The sequence below is a fragment of the Lolium perenne genome, chromosome 7 (assembly GCF_019359855.2).
Source record: "Lolium perenne isolate Kyuss_39 chromosome 7, Kyuss_2.0, whole genome shotgun sequence".
NCBI classification, from domain to species: Eukaryota; Viridiplantae; Streptophyta; class Magnoliopsida; order Poales; family Poaceae; genus Lolium; species Lolium perenne.
The window spans coordinates 50907180-50925836 of NC_067250.2; the positions used below are offsets into that span (position 1 = coordinate 50907180).

The following is an 18657-nucleotide window of genomic DNA, read 5'->3' on the forward strand; positions in this document are numbered from 1 at the left end:
ATCGCATTAAGCAATGTGTGTAAAGTAAACAATATAATTACCCTAGGATAAAAGATTGTTGTTTTCTCCCTACTAGCAACAACACATCTACAATCTTAGAAGTTATAAAGTCACTCTCCCAAAAAAACTAGAGGCATGAACCTACTATCGAGCATAAATACCCCCTCTTGGAGTCACTTGTATCCACCTGGCCAGAGTTTCTACTAGCAACGGAGAGCATGTAAGATCACAAATAACATATGACATGAATTATAATCAATCTCAACAAAGTATTCAATATTCATCGGATCCCACAAAACCAAACATATAGGATTACATAAAGATTATCTTGATCATGTAGGGCAGCTCACAAGATCGATACATGAAGCACAAAGTGCAGAAGACAACCATCTAGCTACTGTTATGGACCCATAGTCCAGGGATGAACTACTCACGCATCACTTCGGAGGCAGGCATGGCGATGTAGATGCCTCCGACGGTGATTTCCCCCTCCGGCAGGGTGTCGGGAAGAGCTTCAGAACCCCCCGAGATGGGTTCGGCGATGGCGGCCGCGACAGAACTTTTCGTGGATGGAGGCTCGGGTATCCAGGGTTTTTCCGAGAAGGTGTATAAATAGGCAGAGGAATTAGGTCGGTTGGGCGCCTGGTGGTCCCAGACCCACGCTAGGCGTGGGCCAGGTCCAGGCCGCGCCTAGGGGTGGTCTGGCTGACCTGCTGCACCACTTCATCCCCCCTCCGGACTTCTTCTTCGTTTCGGAAAAATTTTGACTTCGGCTTTTCTTTCGTCCAATTCCGAGAATATTTCCTGTACAACTTTTCTAAAATACAACAACAACAAAAACAGGGAACTGACACTGTGGCATCTTGTAATATTTTATTGCCAGAAATCATGTAAAAGTGCAACGAAGTGTAAACAAAACATATATGAATTGGTGTAAAACAAGCATGGAGCATCAAAAATTATAGATACGTTTTAGATGTATCAAGCATCCCCAAGCTTAACTCCTGCTCTTCCTCGATTAGGTAAGTGATAACAAAATAATTTTTGAGGTGAGATGAAGCCAACACAATCTTGATCAAGCATGTAAAGCATTGTGAGTTGGGATCTAAGTACTCTAACATATGCATGATAGATATAATTTAATTGAACTTAGCAACTATGTTATAACATGAAGAGTAACTCAAACAAAGGATCATGAATAATAGTGCATTGAAAGTAACTGTGTGTTTATAAGCATAGAGTAAACATAATAAAGTAGTACTCAACATGTCCTTATATATGGAATAGCAAAACATAAATGCAAGGAGACCTTCAAAGTTCAGAGGGTGACTAGATACAAATAATTTAAGATTAAGCAATAGCACAATCATGGATCAATCAATAACTTTGGGACTATGCATATTGCACTAAGAATGACAACTATGCGCTCTTAATTGGTGCACAAGTTAGAAGGTGAAGACTCAACATGAAAGTAAAAGAAAGGCCCTTCGCAGAGGGAAGCAGGGATCACTCATGTACTATAGCTTTTTATTTTGAAAGCAATAGGACTATTGAAAATATTTATTTTGAGAGATGCAACTCATGTCAACGGTACTGATAAATAGTATGGCTTATGCATAATTACTAACTATTAGTTTACTTTCCTCATGCATAATATACTAATAGTGCTCACACCTTGTCCTATTTAGCTTCGACTTCCATGGATTTTCATCACATATATATGTTTTAACCAAGTGTCACAAAAGGGTACCTCATTGCCTCATGTACAAAGGTCCTAGGAGATGAATCTCATTTGATTTCTCAATTTTGATGTATCTCAACTTTTTGGACATCCATACCGGGAAAACAAGGACAACAGATATTTGGAATTTTGCCCAGCTGAAACTTCCACCATGTGAACATGGATTTAGTTGGCGGCCCAATGTTCCTCTCTAACAATATGCATACTCCAATCTTTGCAACTCATGGTTAATCTCCCTTACTTCAAACAAGATGAGCATGCATAGTAATGCACATGATATTCAATAAAAGCATATTGATGGTGTTCCCCATGACAGCATGGTTATCACACAACAAGCAACTTATAAGAACTAAAAATGCACAGGACATAATACTTACTACAATAGTTTTTAGACTAAGTTCCCACGAGCTATAATTTACACAAAACAGGTGATAATTTTTTAAGGTTTAAAGGTAGCACACAAGCAATTTACTTTGGAGTGGCGGTGAAATACCACATATAGGTAGATATGGTGGACACAATTGGCAACTTTGATTTTTGGTGGTTGGATGCACGAGTAAAGCTCATACTCAGTACAGGTGAAGGCTAGCAAAAAGATTGGAAGCGACCAATGATACGTCTCCAACGTATCTATAATGTCTGATGTTCCATGCTTGTTTTATGACAACTAGATGACCCGGTGCGCCCCGGCGCACAGGCATTCAATGGCGGAGGCTAACCATAAGGTTTGGCCTATTTTAGTACTGGAGGTTGAAGTGGAGCTCTTCCATCGAGTAAATGGGGGTATTAGGGTTAAACGGGCATTCAGTTTGAGCTATAGTAGCATCCGACGGGGCATGTTACGTGTTGCTCACCGTAAGTCTTGGTTTATTTCAATGTTGGAAGCTTTCGATCGCCACCATCACCGCAGTACCAAAGGGGGAGTATTAGGGTGAAATGGCCATCCATGGTGAGCTATAGTAATATTCGGCGTGTTTCGTTGGAGGGAACGCCCTCAACAGTCCTTCTACTCTCATTTGGCTACTTCATTTTCTTCGTTTTAGTTACAGTATAATCGATGCGTTAGGCTGGAGAAAATGCCCTCGAGATCCCTTCCAATATCTTTTGGATAATCCAGTTGGGGGTATTTTCACCGCGTTGCTCACCATGAGTCTTGGGTTATTTCAATACCGGAGGATCAGAACGTTCTATTATCTTTTGAATTGATGTACATATATATTTTCTAAAAGTTGACCCACCAGCATATCTATCTAAATTGCTGACCAATTCTATGACAAAAGCATGCATGTTTTTTCAAAAACATGTCATCTGAAAAGATTCGGAAATCCAAGGTAAGTGGTCCAATTGTATTGCCAGTACCATGCATTAGTTACTATACTCATCGAGGCTGTTGCACCTATCATTCACGAGACAAATATATGCATTGGCATGAGAATGTATGTATATATGTCCAACTCTTATATGTAAGCAAATCAAGAACCCTGAACAAATTATCCATCTACACATTTCGGAAACAGACTACTTTCTGAATCAAATCTGAGCATGGGCTAATACATGGTTTGGCAATGATTGTAATATATCAAGAGGAGATACTGTAGAACAGATTCAGTGACATATTCTGTCATCTACACCACTCTCCGGCACCTCCATCGCCGGTTACAACCAGCATCTCACACACATCTTGCACATCTAGCGGTAGCACACAACCCAGTACCAGACAGAGAAAAGAAGCAGCAGCTCACCTGCCCGACAGAGATGAGAATATGCCAAGGAGGGGCATGACTATATCTTGCTACCCATAAAGTAGATAAGGTGCCAGGCGTAGCATATATTAACATTACAAAAGCTAGCGAGTTAAGTAGGCTGTACAATACACGTTTGAACATAAGTTTGAACTTTCCTCCAGAGGATGTCGACTACATCAAGTCAAAAGGACGCAAACGCAAAAGCTATCGTATGTTGGTGCCGGCGACCCTAAATTTACCAAAACCTGGTGTCGGCATGTGTCTACTGGATCCTAAGGGTGATGGCAAGCTTCACTCGCTGTTGGAACTGACTTCGATTATGATATGCGCCTGCTCCTGCGCTATATTCTGCCATTCCTCGTCACGCGCGCAGTCCTTATTCTCATTGTCGATGCCTTGGTGGAATTGGCTGCTGTTGAATTCCACTCTTGCGGCACTGCTCGGCATCATAGTTATCTGCGTGGACTGAGCACTCCTGCACCATGGCTATAACCATGTCTATATCACTATCTGGTACATAGTCCTCATGAGATGTCACTTTGCTGCTAACAATGCCAGCAGGTGGCGTCAGCAGCAACCATGGCCTCAGATGGAAACTATGTATGTAATTATTAGAAGTGTTGTAAATTGAAGGTTATCTAGTTATTTAGCTACAGATTGATCTCGTAGTTGACCTTTACTGCAAGACTATACCTAAACCTTCTCTTTATTCTTGTATATCAAACTCACTGGCTGATATGGCTGAATATGATAAGTAAAGTTAGTGATAAGGAAAAAATCGCTAATATATTCTCTACAAAGCAGACTAATGTGGATGGACTCAGACGCGGGGAATTAGGACAGCGAGCATCAGTTTCAAATCAAAATTAGGACCTATGAGATAAGTAGAAATATTATAAATTATTGTATGAGGTGAAAAAAATGGTAATGTAACGACTCTAGGAGGCCTAGTCTAGCTACATTTAAAAATAACAATATTGAGCGCTTCTACTGAGCAATCAACAACATTGTGGAAACCTGATAAGATAGGATAAGCTTAGGTTACACGGGCAAGCTTAGCCTGATTCTGTTGTCTAGGAGTCGCCTCAACCAGCTTCTCAAGTTCCCTTGTACATTGATGGGCCCTGTGATCAATATGATGCGCACCTACTGTTTGTTCTCAACAAAATAATGGACACTGACCTTAATGAACCACTGAAACCAAAAGAACACATGTATATTACACTAAAAGAGAAAAATACAAACCTATTTTGGCTACTAAATTCAGCAACCAGCTGCCATCCTAAAAAAGCACAGTGAAGCATCTTCAATCTGTCTAAAAGAATTCATGCAACCCTTACTAAGTTAATACCACATGTGTGAAGTGTCTAAAGCTTAAAGAACAAGCAAACAATACCTACACTACTCTTATAGGCGGGTATTGACACCTTAGCCCTGATAACACAATTTTTTAGCATGTTTAAGACGCCCAAGTCCAAGTGATCAGAATCAACACAAAAAGAAGTCGCAATCTAAAATAACTATCATTTTTACCATGAACGGAAACAAGGAGAGAGGAACCACCATCAGTTCAGGCCAGGACCAAAAGAGTAAAAAGTACAACTGTACAAGGCACACTGTACACAATCTGCTTGCCACAGTTGGACGTTGGTGCAGGAATGCGGCACATTATCTTTGTGGTAGGCTTACAGATCTTCAGGATATATATCAGATGTGTGCCAATTAGTATAAATATAATTAGGTAATTTGTTAATAAAAAGGAAATTGGGTAAGTTCATTTGATATCTCCCAAGCAAAGATTCAGTGGTAAAGATGGTCTGCATGCCCTAGCTTAAGCCTCATTATATCATTTCGAAATTCCTTGTAATCTGTATTGAACCCTCAAACTATCATGAACCAGCAGAACAAAATTTTAGTTTTGACTAAAAAAATAAATCAGCACGAAACTTCTGAAAAGGAACACCCAGCAAAACAAGAAACCAAATACCATATTTTCGAGAAACAAGTTCAGTATGCCAAGTGTGCAGTACAAAAATAAGAATTCAACAGTTAGGATCAAGGATGAATAGAAAATCATGATATTTGGCACGAAGGATACAAATGGAGAAATAATAAAGAGAGCTTTCTTTTCCATGTGAGTACATATACTGTACATATTTGAATCGCATTTAAACCTGATGAGTAGACAAACTGAAAGAAAATAGTTACTCCTTAGAACATTAGAACTACACATATTAAGATGAAATCCCATTTAACTTGTGTGCTGTATATTTAGAGCTGCACATATTTACATTAAAAGAGTTTTCTTGACAGGAGGCTGCAAAGAGAAGTACTAAAGCACAGAATAATGAAATTAAAATGGTACCCTGAAAATGGTAAACGATTTTTATTGTGTAAAAGACTTGGAAACCTCATGCGTCTTATCAGAGCATGGAATATCTTCTCTGTAACATGGCGAAGCATGGAGGAGCCTCCATTTGTGCTTGCGTCACTCACGGTGAGCGTCTTACAGAAGAATTTCATTTGTGCTCTAAAGCAGAGAGAAACGAAATTAAAATGATGCCATGAAAATAGTAAGCAAGAGGGGAGTCAGAAGCGGAAGAGATGGATTGCTCCAGATCATGGACAAGTGAAGCTCAATACGGATGGAGCTTTCGCTAACAGCAGTGAAGTGGTACTGGAATGGTGCTAAGAGATCATCAAGGAACTGTCATTGTTGCTGCTTGCCGCGAGGCTACACCATGCAGAGATGCAACAGAGGCGGAGCTTATGGCAATCGAGGAAGGAATGCAACTGGCCCTCCTGTGGACGACGCGGCCGTTCACGGTGGAGACTGACTGCACTGAAGCCATGGAGTTAATTAAGGAGTCAACACCTAATACTTCCATTTATACTTTTAGAATTTCTGTCATACGAGAGTTACTTATGGAGAGGAATACCAGGATAGACAAAGTGAGCCGTGAGGCCAATATGGCCAGCCACGAGCTAGCTAAGATAGGTAGGCTTAAACACATGTCGGCTGTGTGGTTTGTGGACTTGCCTCCGGAAGTATGCCGGGCCATAGACCAAGATTGTAATCCTCCTATCATGTAATATATATTCCTTTCCCCGCAAAAAAAAAATACTTGGAAACCCCATGCCTGCTTACCAGGACAGGGATATCTTCTCCGCAATACGGCAAGGCACGGAGAAGCCTCCATGTGTGCTTGCATCACTCGCAGTGAGAACTGCACTTGTGGCCTCGCTTTCGTGCAAGCTCTGACAGCTGGAGTGCTTCTTTTCATACTGATAAACATGAGATCAAAAGAAACACAAGGATTAGGGCATTGGTACATAAAGAGAAAACTTCAGAGAAAGCCACAAATTTAAGATCCTTACTGTATTTACTGGCTGAAGAGTCATCTATGCATACACTTCCTCAGTATCTAGGTCTGCCTAAATAATCAAGAGAAAAAAATCTTTCAGAACCTGTGATCGCAAGAGTGTCGTGTCAAACAATATGGGGGAGGAGTTGTAGATTACTTAGAAAGTCACACTGTGTAGAAGACATCAATTCTGAGGGCATTCCTTTGCACAGAAACTGCAACCTGAATAAGACACATGGTATGTCCAGGAAATTCTTCTGTATTTGAAGATAAAGAAGAGTGACTATTGAATAAACATGGAAACACAAAATTTCCATCCACATGAAAAGTAAGAGCATTCTAGAATTGGGAATCAGCAGAAGAAAATATTCAAGCATCGAAACCATTTAGCGGGTACTGTGTACAAGTTTTATTTTCAAAACAAACTCAGTTGCTTTCTGTAAACGGTACGCATTATACATTGCTAACTTTGCATCCAAAAACAAGAATTATTTCATTGAATGATTGAGGAAATACGCATTTAAACATCCTCCCCATTATATGCCAACTTTCTGCAGGTTCCCCTAAAAAAATGAACTGAAAAGTAGTATTCTGCAATCCAAAAAGTGCCAAGTTCATGAGTGAGCTCTGTTTAGATAAACTCTGCATAAGTACAATAATAGTGTTCCTCCCACATATCATCATGAGCAACATACCCCGTCCCACATACAAATCTTATTTATTTATGCTGATATTTCTAAAAGAAAATGCAGACGGAAAACATACCCTATCCCACGGTGTAAGCAGCCGCACCATCCCAAGGAAAAAAGCTCCATCCACAGCAGTCCATGGTGGCAGGCGGCCCTCTCTATCGTTGCCACCACCGTCGCCATGATTGAAAAATTACCTTCAGGCTACTTCGTCGTTGTCGGTCAAGGTTCACCTCCACGCCATCGATGCCATCCAGGCACCGAGCCAGCGCCCACCTCCACGGTTGAAGCACATCAACTTATCCTTCCTCCTCCCTTCGGGCTGCTATATGTGTGAACTACCTCGATGTCCGGCAGTGCTGCAACAAACCTTCTGCCTGCATGAAATGAATTAGAAAATTTAAGGAGCATACAAAACTGAATGAAAAATATATATAAGGGTCTCATGGTAACACAATTCATGGATGCATCAAGGCAGCCATGACGCGAACGCTGTGCTGCAAACAAAGAAAGTTCTCATGGTAACAAAATTTGTTGATGCATCACAGCCACCATACCGCAGGCACTCCGTCCATGATTAATTCTACACCTGAGTGTCATAACAATGGTCCACCTTGTAGACACCAGCCACCTCTCCATCTTGCATCTTCCAACGAAGAGCATCTAGCAACACACACATACAACAGAGGGGAGGAAAGATGGGGAAAAACTCGCACCCACCTCTGCATCTTGCATCCTCCAACAGAGAGCATCTAGCAACACACACACACAGCGAAGGGGAAGAAAGATTGGGAGAAACTCACCGTGTGCCTCATCAAGATTGCTTGCGCCGCTCCTCGTACGCACTCATGCACTGGACCCGTGCAGAGGCCAGCGACTTCGCTCGTGCGCAGTCCACCTGGGCACAACTCCGGCGCGCCATGCCTCACCACCACGCTGTGGCGCCTCCTCTTGCCGTACGCGTGGCTTGGCCGATTCAATTTGGAGAGCTGGAGGAGGGGCGCCATGTGAAGCCCTTGCTCCTTCGTCCTTCAGGGGAAATAAGGGATTAATGGAATCAACTTGAAAACCAACTTCATAAAGCAGAAGTTCACTTACCACGACCACTCCACAGATCACTTCTTTGGTGTTCTTAATTTCTGGACGAATATTCATATTCTCATACGTTGTGTTATTCGGATGCCGGTTCAATCGGCCCAGCTGCTAGGCTAGAACACCTTGTACATTTCTTTTAGGCCATGCACAATTGGAAAATCTGCAAGACATGTCAGTCACATAAGGTGCTAGCAATGGTCCTTGCAAACTACTAATCTAACTCATCTCCCCAACCAAACTGAGCAAATTCTCCATCTACACATTTCCCAAATAGAGTATTTTTCTGAATCGAACCAAGGCATGAAAACTAATCTAGCAAACGATTGTCATACCTGGAGAGGAGAAATTGCATAACGAATTCTGTGGCATATCAGGTCAGCTTTGGTGCCCTCCGCTTGGTCGTTTTCTCCACCGGCGCTAGCAGCCTTGGTATCGGCCGCCGACAACCGCCAATCAATTCCCATGTCAGGTCGTAGAAGAGAAAAGTAGGGTTAGGATAGATTTTGGACCAGCTTTCCCGATCCATGGGCATAGGTCAGGGACCCGCTACTTGCTCTAATTTCGCAAACGCCGGCAGTCCAAGACAAATACGAGCTCATACCTGCTGCTAGTCGCTCGGCATCGACCGTTTTCCATCAGATGAGGTCGCAGGCAGCCATCATCATTCACCAGAAATCCTGTCATATGAGTAAGAAATTTATGGTTAGATCGATCTAAGTTGGCAGCAAATGAACTGAAAGACAGGAAAAAAATACATTGGATGGGAAGTAGGGAGAGAGGAAGGGGAGCAGAAACCAATCCTCCCATGGCTGCAGCTTCTCCTCCACCCAGCACCGCCCCAAGCCTTCCTCCACCCAGCGTCTACACCAGAGCCAGCCCAGAGCCGCCTATTGCTGCGCCTCCACTTCTCTCCAAAGATCCGAACTGGCGCTGCCCCTCAAGATCCCTCCGCCTGCTGCACCTCCAAAACCACCTCAAACCTTGTCCACCCCAAGCCACCGCCGCCGCTCAGCATGCTCCCAGCCGCCGCCGCTCAGCACGCTCCCTGCCGCCACCGGCCCTGCGTCCAGCCGCCGCGGTCGTTCGGGCGCTGCTCCCTGGAGCAGGGAGAGCGGCTCACGGAGCGGGACAGAGGAGACGAGCGGGGGCGGCTCGGAGCAGGAGTGGGGAGGCGGAGACGACAGAGAGAGGAGACGGTTTCCCTCGCCACCCGCGCTGCCGGCCTCCTCCGGGGCGTGCTCTTGCAGCACCTCCTCTCACCCGGCACCTCCAAGTTGCTGCTCTGCTGCTTCGGCTTTGACCCCGGCGTCGGCCTCCACATGCTCTAGGTTTGCGGAGGAAGCAGATTGGGCAGGAGGGAGGAGGCGGGTATTGGTGAGGAGGGAAGCAGCGGGTTGGTGGAGAATTTCACCGATCTAGGTTTTCACCATCTCTTGCCTCCACGCGCACAGAAACGAAGACGACGCGAGGGAGCCGGCGTCGCTGCCTCTGGCTGTGGCTGCCCCACAAGCCCTCGGACCCAGCATACAGGGACTCATAACGAGCAGCAGCGGGTGAAAAAAAAATAACTGCATCGAACGGCTGTGATGAAAAGTGGGGAACGAATTTACTGTGGCAAGGCCATACAAACGAACCAGATTCATTTGCCCCCTTTGGATGGCTTGGTTGGCCGGGTAGTCTTTGCACATTTATAGGAGAAATACCTACATGTTTTGTTCACACTTTATGATGATTTTATGCGTTTTCCGGAACTAACCTATTGACAAGATGCCGAAGTGCCAGTTCCTGTTTTCTGCTGTTTTTGGTTTCAGAAACCCTAGTAAGGAAATATTCTCGGAATTGGACGAAATCAACGCCCAGTATCTTATAACTCCACGAAGCTTCCAGAACACCCGAGAGGGACCAGAGGAGAGCCACAGGGGGCCCACACGTGTGCCCGACGCGACCAAGAGGGGGGCCGCGCCCCCCTATTGTGTGGCGGCTCCGTAGCCCTTCCGACTCCGCCTCTTCGCCTATAAGAAGCCCCCTGACCTAAAACTTTGGGAGGAATAAGCCACGGTACGAGAAACCTTCCAGAGCCGCCGCCATCGCGAAGCCAAGATCTGGGGGACAGAAGTCTCTGTTCCGGCACGCTGCCGGGACGGGGAAGTGCCCCCGGAAGGCATCTCCATCGACACCATCGCCATCTTCATCACCGCTGATGTCTCCCATGAGGAGGGAGTAGTTCTCCCTCGAGGCTAAGGGCTGTACCGGTAGCTATGTGGTTAATCTCTCTCCCATGTACTTCAACACAATGATCTCATGAGCTGCCTTACATGATTGAGATTCATATGATGAGCTTTGTATCACTATTAATCTATGTGCTACTCTAGTGATGTTATTAAAGTACTCTATTCCTCCTCCATGATGTAATGGTGACAGTGTGTGCATCATGTAGTACTTGGCGTAGTTTATGATTGTGATCTTTTGTAGATTATGAAGTTAACTATTACTATGATGGTATTGATGTGATCTATTCCTCCTTTCATAGTATGATGGTGACAGTGTGCATGCTATGTTAGTACTTGGTATAATTGCGTTGGTCTATCATGCACTGTAAGGTTATTTAAACATGAATATCGAATGTTGTGGAGCTTGTTAACTCCAGCATTGAGTTGCTCTTGTAGCCCTACACAATTAATGGTGTTCATCATCCAACAAGAGAGTGTAGAGTGGTTTTATTATGTGATCAATGTTGAGAGTGTCCACTAGTGAAAGTATGATCCCTAGGCCTTGTTTCCAAATAGAAAAGCTACACCACAAAGATTCCTATCTCCCACGTCAACTGCACGCCAGCAAGTATTTTCTGGTGCCATTGCGGGGGAGGTCACCGTTTGTTTACTGTTCCACTGCATGTTTACTCGCTGCCATATTTTATTCAGATTGCTATTACCACTCATTTACATCCATACCACTTGTATTTCACTATCTCTTCGCCGAACTAGTGCACCTATACATCTGACAAGTGTATTAGGTGTGTTGGGGACACAAGAGACTTCTTGCATTGTGATTGCAGGGTTGCTTGAGAGGGATATCTTTGACCTCTTCCTCCCTGAGTTCGATAAACCTTGGGTAATCCACTTAAGGGAAAACTTGCTGCTGTTCTACAAACCTCTGCTCTTGGAGGCCCAACACTGTCTACAGGAAAAGAAGTGTGAGTAGACATCAACCAACTAAGAGAGCAACAATGGTCATAATCATGCATAGCGACAAAACATTATCTATCAAAGCATAAAGTGATATTACAAGTCAAAAGCTAAATGATCATATAGGCTTTAGTTGACTGGTTATAGTCATAACATGTTATAAGCATGCGCTAAGTCAACCCAATAAAGCATCAAAGGAGAATACCACAATACTATGCTTTTTTGATAGAAACAACACATGATTCTTTTAATGGCACATTATGCACTATCATCCATTTGAAACAAGTCATGCTAAAACAATAAATACTAAGCATATGAAAAGAATAACATACAACATGACATGCCAAAGTCTATGCCACAATCTAGACAATCTTCATTTTGCATCACTATAGTCGAAATATTTTACTCGTATCCAACACCAATCAACTTATTTGAAATAACTCTTAGAGATGAAATACATTATGGACCAGAGAGCTAATCATACACAAATAATGAATACTAACTTGCTCTTAACAAAATTCAAGTGAAAGAACAAGAGCTAAACGCAGTACCAAAAAACTAGAACACTCGTAGAACAATAACAGCGAAAACTAGAGCGTTCTATGCAATTAAAAAGGAGCGGGCCTTTCTCCAACACAAATGTGCCAGGATCCAACATATGCTACAGTAAACAAAACCAAACTAAAATAAAAAAAATAAAGACGCTCCAAGAACAACACATAGCGTATGAAGCAAGCTTGAGATTTTGTCCATTCTTCATCTCATCACATCATTATTCTCTCTCTACACTTGAAAAGTTCCTTCATACAAAAACTTCGCACAATTCTTCATTAGCAGCATTAGTACAATCAAAATAAACAAATTCACTTGTGTTCAGTACTAACATATATCAAACATCTATTAGAACATAAGCTACTGTATAAACCTTTCAAAAATCTCTTTGATCAAAAGAACTCAAAAAGAAAGAGATTTAAGAGGCAAATGCAAATAGTGCAGAAATCTGTCAAAACAGAACAGCGGGTAAAGATCGATTTTTTTTGAAAATCCTCTGTTGATTATCTAGAAAAGTGGTCAACTAACGAAAGTTATATAATAACCTGGGTCATATGCATAAAAAATGACAGCTCAAATTTCCTCTCTGGCTATTTTTACGATTTTTTATGGTAACAACACATAATCTGTTTTCAGGACAACAACTTCCCCAAACATTACTTTCTTCGTATTAGAGGCCATTCTTGGCACAAAAACAAAATAAAAATGATAAGGAGAGGTCATTATAGTAGTAATAACTTCCAAGACACAACAAAAAGAAAACTTACTGTAAATAAAATATGGGTTGTCTCCCATAAGCGCTTTTCTTTAACGCCTTTCAGCTAGGCACAGTAAAAATGCGAGAATCAAGTATTATCAAGTGAAGAAGCATCAACATTATAAACGGCGGGAGTCTTGCACATACCTCTCCTATTTTTAAGATTTTGCATAGGGAAACAACAAGAACCACCTTTTGGGGTGGTGAAGATCACGATACCTTCCCCAACATCAATCCTTGCTCCCAGGAGTTTTAGCAGCGATCGCCCAAGTGTGATTTGTCATTTTCCTACACATTCAATGACAAGATAATCAGTAGATACCATCCTCCCTAAATTTTTTGTGTGCACTCCTTCAGAAATTCCAATGGGTAATATAACAAAATTATTTGTGAGATATTTCTTCTCCTCCCTCAGAAAGTCCCCAAAGATTTAAAGACTCGTAAATATCTCTAGGCATAAGGCAAACTTCAGACATAATATCACAACGAGCATAACAAATTTCACCACCTATATCAACTTTCACTGAAGGGAGCCAATCTGTGGGTTCAAAATTTATTGGAACTTGATCATATTTCTCCCGAAGCATACTATAACATTCGTTCAATCTAGTTGTACTTGTCTCAAGAGTGTTTAATCTAGTAAAAATGCTCACAAGGGATGAATAAAATTACTAGGTGAGGTATATGTTGCAATCAACTTTTTATGGCACTAAAAGCTTGTGTAGCACCTTACATTTTAATAAAGATAAGATACCAGTGTATAGTGCTATTCCCGAGATCACTGATAGCACACACATTACAAAATATAGTAATCATCGCAATAGTATCAAATTATTACAACGTAGATCCTCGGGAGATAAAACTAAGTCTTACAATCTGCATAGTCACTTGGACTAGCTCACATAATAGAGTTCAAGCAAACACAGCGGAAACAAATCTTGAATGAGCCTCCATCATCTCCATGTGCCACAGGCAGACATGTTGGAATGTAGACTCGAGATCCTAATAGTACTCCTCTTCCAAAGAACCTGCATGTTTGAATATGCAGCCCCACGAATGGAGGTCAGTACAATGATGTACTGGCAAATGAGACTTATTTGGTGGCTATTATGAAAGACTAACTACTTGATATTTGGCTAGTGGAGTCTTGGGCTAATTTGCATAAAGCCAATTTATCCCATATTTTATTTAAAACAAAACATTTGTAAACGTTGAATGATATTATAAACAGCCTCATGGTTATATCCACCATGAGTTTTAAGAGAAATCACATGGTTACATCCACCATGAGTTTTATAGAGTTGATTACACAATTTTAATACATTCAGAAAAGGTGATGAGATTCTTCCATACATTCCTTGTCCAGGAGCTCAAATTGTCCATAACCAGGGACACGGCTAAGATCTTAGGTTTAACTCTCGAGAGGTTGTGCACTTTCACCTTACGACCCACCCTTCCCAAGAGAAGAATGAGACAAGATCTTTCAGAAGAAGGTTTCAACCATACCAGCTAGACCCGTTCCCATTTGGCTGCAGCCACATCCTCATGTCTAGCAAACAAGTTGGACCTCTCAACTTACTTAATCCCGGAAGATCCCATAATACCATAAGGCTGCACTAGAAGCTATCTATAACATGGACGACATAATAATCTCTTTAATCCTGGGTGGCCAACCACAAGTGCACTCTTAGGCCAAGACAACCACATGACAAGTACTAGACAGGAGTCATGTGGCCCTGAGTAGCTGATACGTCTCCAACATATCAATAATTTCTTATGTTCCATGCTTGTTTTATGACAATACCTACATGTTTTGTTTACACTTTATATCATTTTGATGCATTTTACGGAACTAACCTATTAACAAGATGCCGAAGTGCCAGTTCCTGTTTTCTGCTATTTTTGGTTTCAGAAATCTTACACAGGAAATATTCTCGGAATTGGACGAAATCAAGGCCCACGATCTTATATTTCCACGAAGCTTCCAGAACACCGAAGAGGGACCAGAGGGGAGGCCCAGGGCCTCCACACACCATGGCGGCGCGGCCAGGGGGGCGCCCCCCTACTGTGTGGGACCCCCGTGGCCCTTCCGACTCCGCCTCTTCGCCTATTTAAGCCTTCGTGACCTAAAACTTCGATATGAATAAGCCACGATACGAGAAAAGTTCCAGAGCCACCGCCATCGCGAAGCCAAGATTTGGGGGACAGAAGTCTCTGTTCCGGCACGCCGCCGAGACGGGGAATTGCCCCCGGAGTCATCACCATCGACACCACCGCCATCTTCATCACCATCGTTGTCTCCCATGATGAGGAGGGAGTAGTTCTCCCCCGGGGCTGAGGGCTCTACCGGTAGCTATGTGGTTCATCTCTCTCCCATGTACTTCAATACAATGATCTCATGAGCTGCCTTACATGATTGAGATCCATATGATGAGCTTTGTATCACTATTAATCTATGTGCTACTCTAGTGATGTTATTAAAGTAGTCTATTCTTCCTCCATGATGTAATGTTGACAGTGTGTGCATCATGTAGTACTTGGCATAGGTTATGAATTGTAATCTCTTGTAGATTATGGAGTTAACTATTACTATGATAGTATTGATGCGATCTATCCCCCCTTTCATAGCTATTGTTGACAGTGTGTATGCTATGTTAGTACTCGGTCAAAATTGCAACGGTCTATTATGCACTCTAGAGGTTACTTTAATATGAACTCCAGATGTTGTGGAGCTTGTTTACTCCGGCTTGAGGTTTGCTTTTGTAGCCCTACACAATGAATGGAGTTTGTTATCCAACAAGAGAGTGTAGAGTAGCTTTATTTAATTATGTGATCATTGTTGAGAGTGTCCACTAGTGAAAGTATGATCCCTAGGCCTTGTTTCCAAATATCGAATCACCGTTTATTTACTGTTCTGCTACATGTTTGCTTGCTGCCATATTTATTTCAGATTGTTATTACCGCTCATATACATCCATACTACTTGTATTTCACTATCTCTTCGCCGAACTAGTGCACCTATACATCTGACAAGTGTATTAGGTGTGTTGGGGACACAAGAGACTTCTTGTATCGTAATTGCAGGGTTGCTTGAGAGGGATATCTTTGACCTCTACCTCCCTGAGTTCGATAAACCTTGGGTGATTCACTTAAGGGAAACTTGCTGCGGTTCTACAAACCCCTGCTCTTGGAGGCCCAACACTGTCTACAGGAATAGAAGCGTGCGTAGATATCAAGCTATTTTCTGGCGCCATTGCCGGGGAACAAAGAAAAGCTACACCACATAGATTTCTACCTCCCACGTCAACCACGCGCCAGTTGTGGACATCAAGCTATTTTCTGGCGTCGTTGCCGGGGAGGCAAGGTAAAAGGTATTCACATCCTCCGACTACTAAGCTATTTCCTAGCATTTTTGCCGGTGTGTGAGTGCTCGAAGCTATTTCCTTTAGATCCTGCAATTGCATCTTTTTGTTTCTTGTTTTTATTTCACTAGTTAGGCATAATGGAAAATAACAGTGAGCTTTTAAATCTATTTCCTGAGTTAAGACATGGATTGTTTGATGCGAAAATTAAAAAACCTATGGAACCTTATTTGCATGCTAGTAGCAATGATATTAGTATGAACGCTTTGAACACCATTGTTGCTAATGCTCTGGAAAATTCTAAGCTTGGGGAAGCTGGTTTTGATGAGCATGATATTTTTAGTCCCCCAAGTATGGAGGAGAAAATTTACTTTGATGATACTTTACCTCCTATATATGATGATTGCAATGATGACTATCATATTTTCAGTCCACCTACTATGAAGGATAAAGTTTATTATGATTATACTATGCCTCCTACATTTGATGATTCTGGTGATCAGAATAATAATGATAGCTACTTTGTTGAATTTGCTTCCACTACAATTGATAAGAATGACTATGCTTATGTTGGGAGTAGTAATTATTTTATTCATGAGACTCGTGATAAGAATGCTTTATGTGATAGTTATATTGTTGAGTTTGTTCATGATGCTACTGAAAATCCTTATGAGAGAGGAAAATATGGTTGTAGAAATTTTCATGTTACTAAAACACCTCTCTTTATGTTGGGAATCTTGAAGTTACTCGTGTTTTATCTTCCTATGCTTGTCACTTTGCTCCTCATGAATTTATTTGTGTACAAGATTCCTTTTCATAGGAAGTGGTTTAGGCTTAAATTTGTTCCATACTTGCTTTTTGATGCTCTCTTTTGCTTCAACTCTTATTTCTTGCGAGTGCATCATTGAAATTACTGAGCCCATCTTAATGGCTATAAAGAAAGCACTTCTTGGGAGATAACCCATGTTTTATTTCACTACAGCAATTTTTATTTTATATTTGAGTCTTGGAAGTTGTTACTACTGTAGCAACCTCTCCTTATCTTTATTTAATTGCATTGTTGTGCCAAGTAAAGTCTTTGATAGTAAAGATGATACTAGATTTGGATTACTGCGCAGAAACAGATTTCTTGCTGTCACGAATTTGAGTAGTATTCTCTGTAGGTAACTCAGAAAAATCTGCCAATTTACGTGAGTGATCCTCAGATATGTACGCAACTTTTATTCAATTTGAGAATTTTCATCAGAGCAAGTTAAGTGCCCCAGAAAAATTCGTCTTTACGGACTGTTCTGTTTTGACAGATTCTGCCTTTTATTTCGCATTGCCTGTTTTGCTATGTTTGATGGATTTCTTTGTTCCATTAACTTCCAGTAGCTTTGAGCAATGTCCAGAAGTGTTAAGAATGATTGTGTCACCTCTGAATATGTGAATTTTTGATTATGCACTAACCCTCTAATGAGTTTGTTTCGAGTTTGGTGTGGAGGAAGTTTTCAAGAGTCAAGAGAGGAGGATGATACAATATGATCAAGAAGAGTGAAAAGTCTAAGCTTGGGGATGCCCCCGTGGATCATCCCTGCATATTTCAAGAAGACTCAAGCATCTAAGCTTGGGGATGCCCAAGGCATCCTCTTCTTCATCGACAACTTATCAGGTCACCTCTAGTGAAACTATATTTTTATTCCGTCACATCTTATGTGCTTTACTTGGAGCGTCTGTGTGCTTTTATTTTTGTTTTTGTTATTTTCATTCTCTGAATAAATTCATGCTTATGTGGGAGAGACACACGCTCTGCTCGTTCATATGAACACTGGTGTTCTTAGCTTTATTCTTAATGTTCATGGCGAAGGTTGAAACTGCTTCGTTAATTGTTATATGGTTGGAAACAGAAAATGCTACATGTGGTAATAGGTATAATGTCTTGAATAATTTGATACTTGGCAATTGTTGGGCTCATATAGATCATGTTTAAGCTCTTGCATCATGTACTTTGCACCTATTAATGAAGAACTTCATAGAGCTTGTTAAAATTTGGTTTGCATGATTGGTCTCTCTAGAGTCTAGATATTTTCTGGTGAGGTGTTTGAACAACAAGGAAGACAATGTAGAGTCTTATAATGCTTGCAATATGTTCTTATGTAAGTTTTTCTGTACCGGTTCATACTTGAG

At 41.8% G+C, this 18657-nt stretch overlaps 1 long non-coding RNA gene across 7 annotated transcripts; it reads right to left on the reverse strand.

Moving 5' to 3' along the window:
* Positions 1–3062: 3062 nt before the first annotated feature.
* On the reverse strand, positions 3063–10043 carry LOC127317559 (uncharacterized). 7 transcript variants are annotated; one of them, XR_011748912.1, is made up of 9 exons: positions 9431–10043; positions 8968–9312; positions 8639–8795; positions 8344–8569; positions 7617–7917; positions 7009–7108; positions 6865–6921; positions 6635–6771; positions 3546–6016 (listed from the first exon to the last, which is right to left on the reverse strand). It is a non-coding gene; the product is annotated as an uncharacterized lncRNA (long non-coding RNA). The 7 variants fall into 7 exon arrangements; XR_007861258.2 differs by having other exon boundaries at positions 9391–10043; XR_011748913.1 differs by lacking the exon at positions 3546–6016 and adding an exon at positions 3063–3137 and having other exon boundaries at positions 8968–10039.
* Between the last annotated feature and the right edge of the window lie 8614 nt (positions 10044–18657).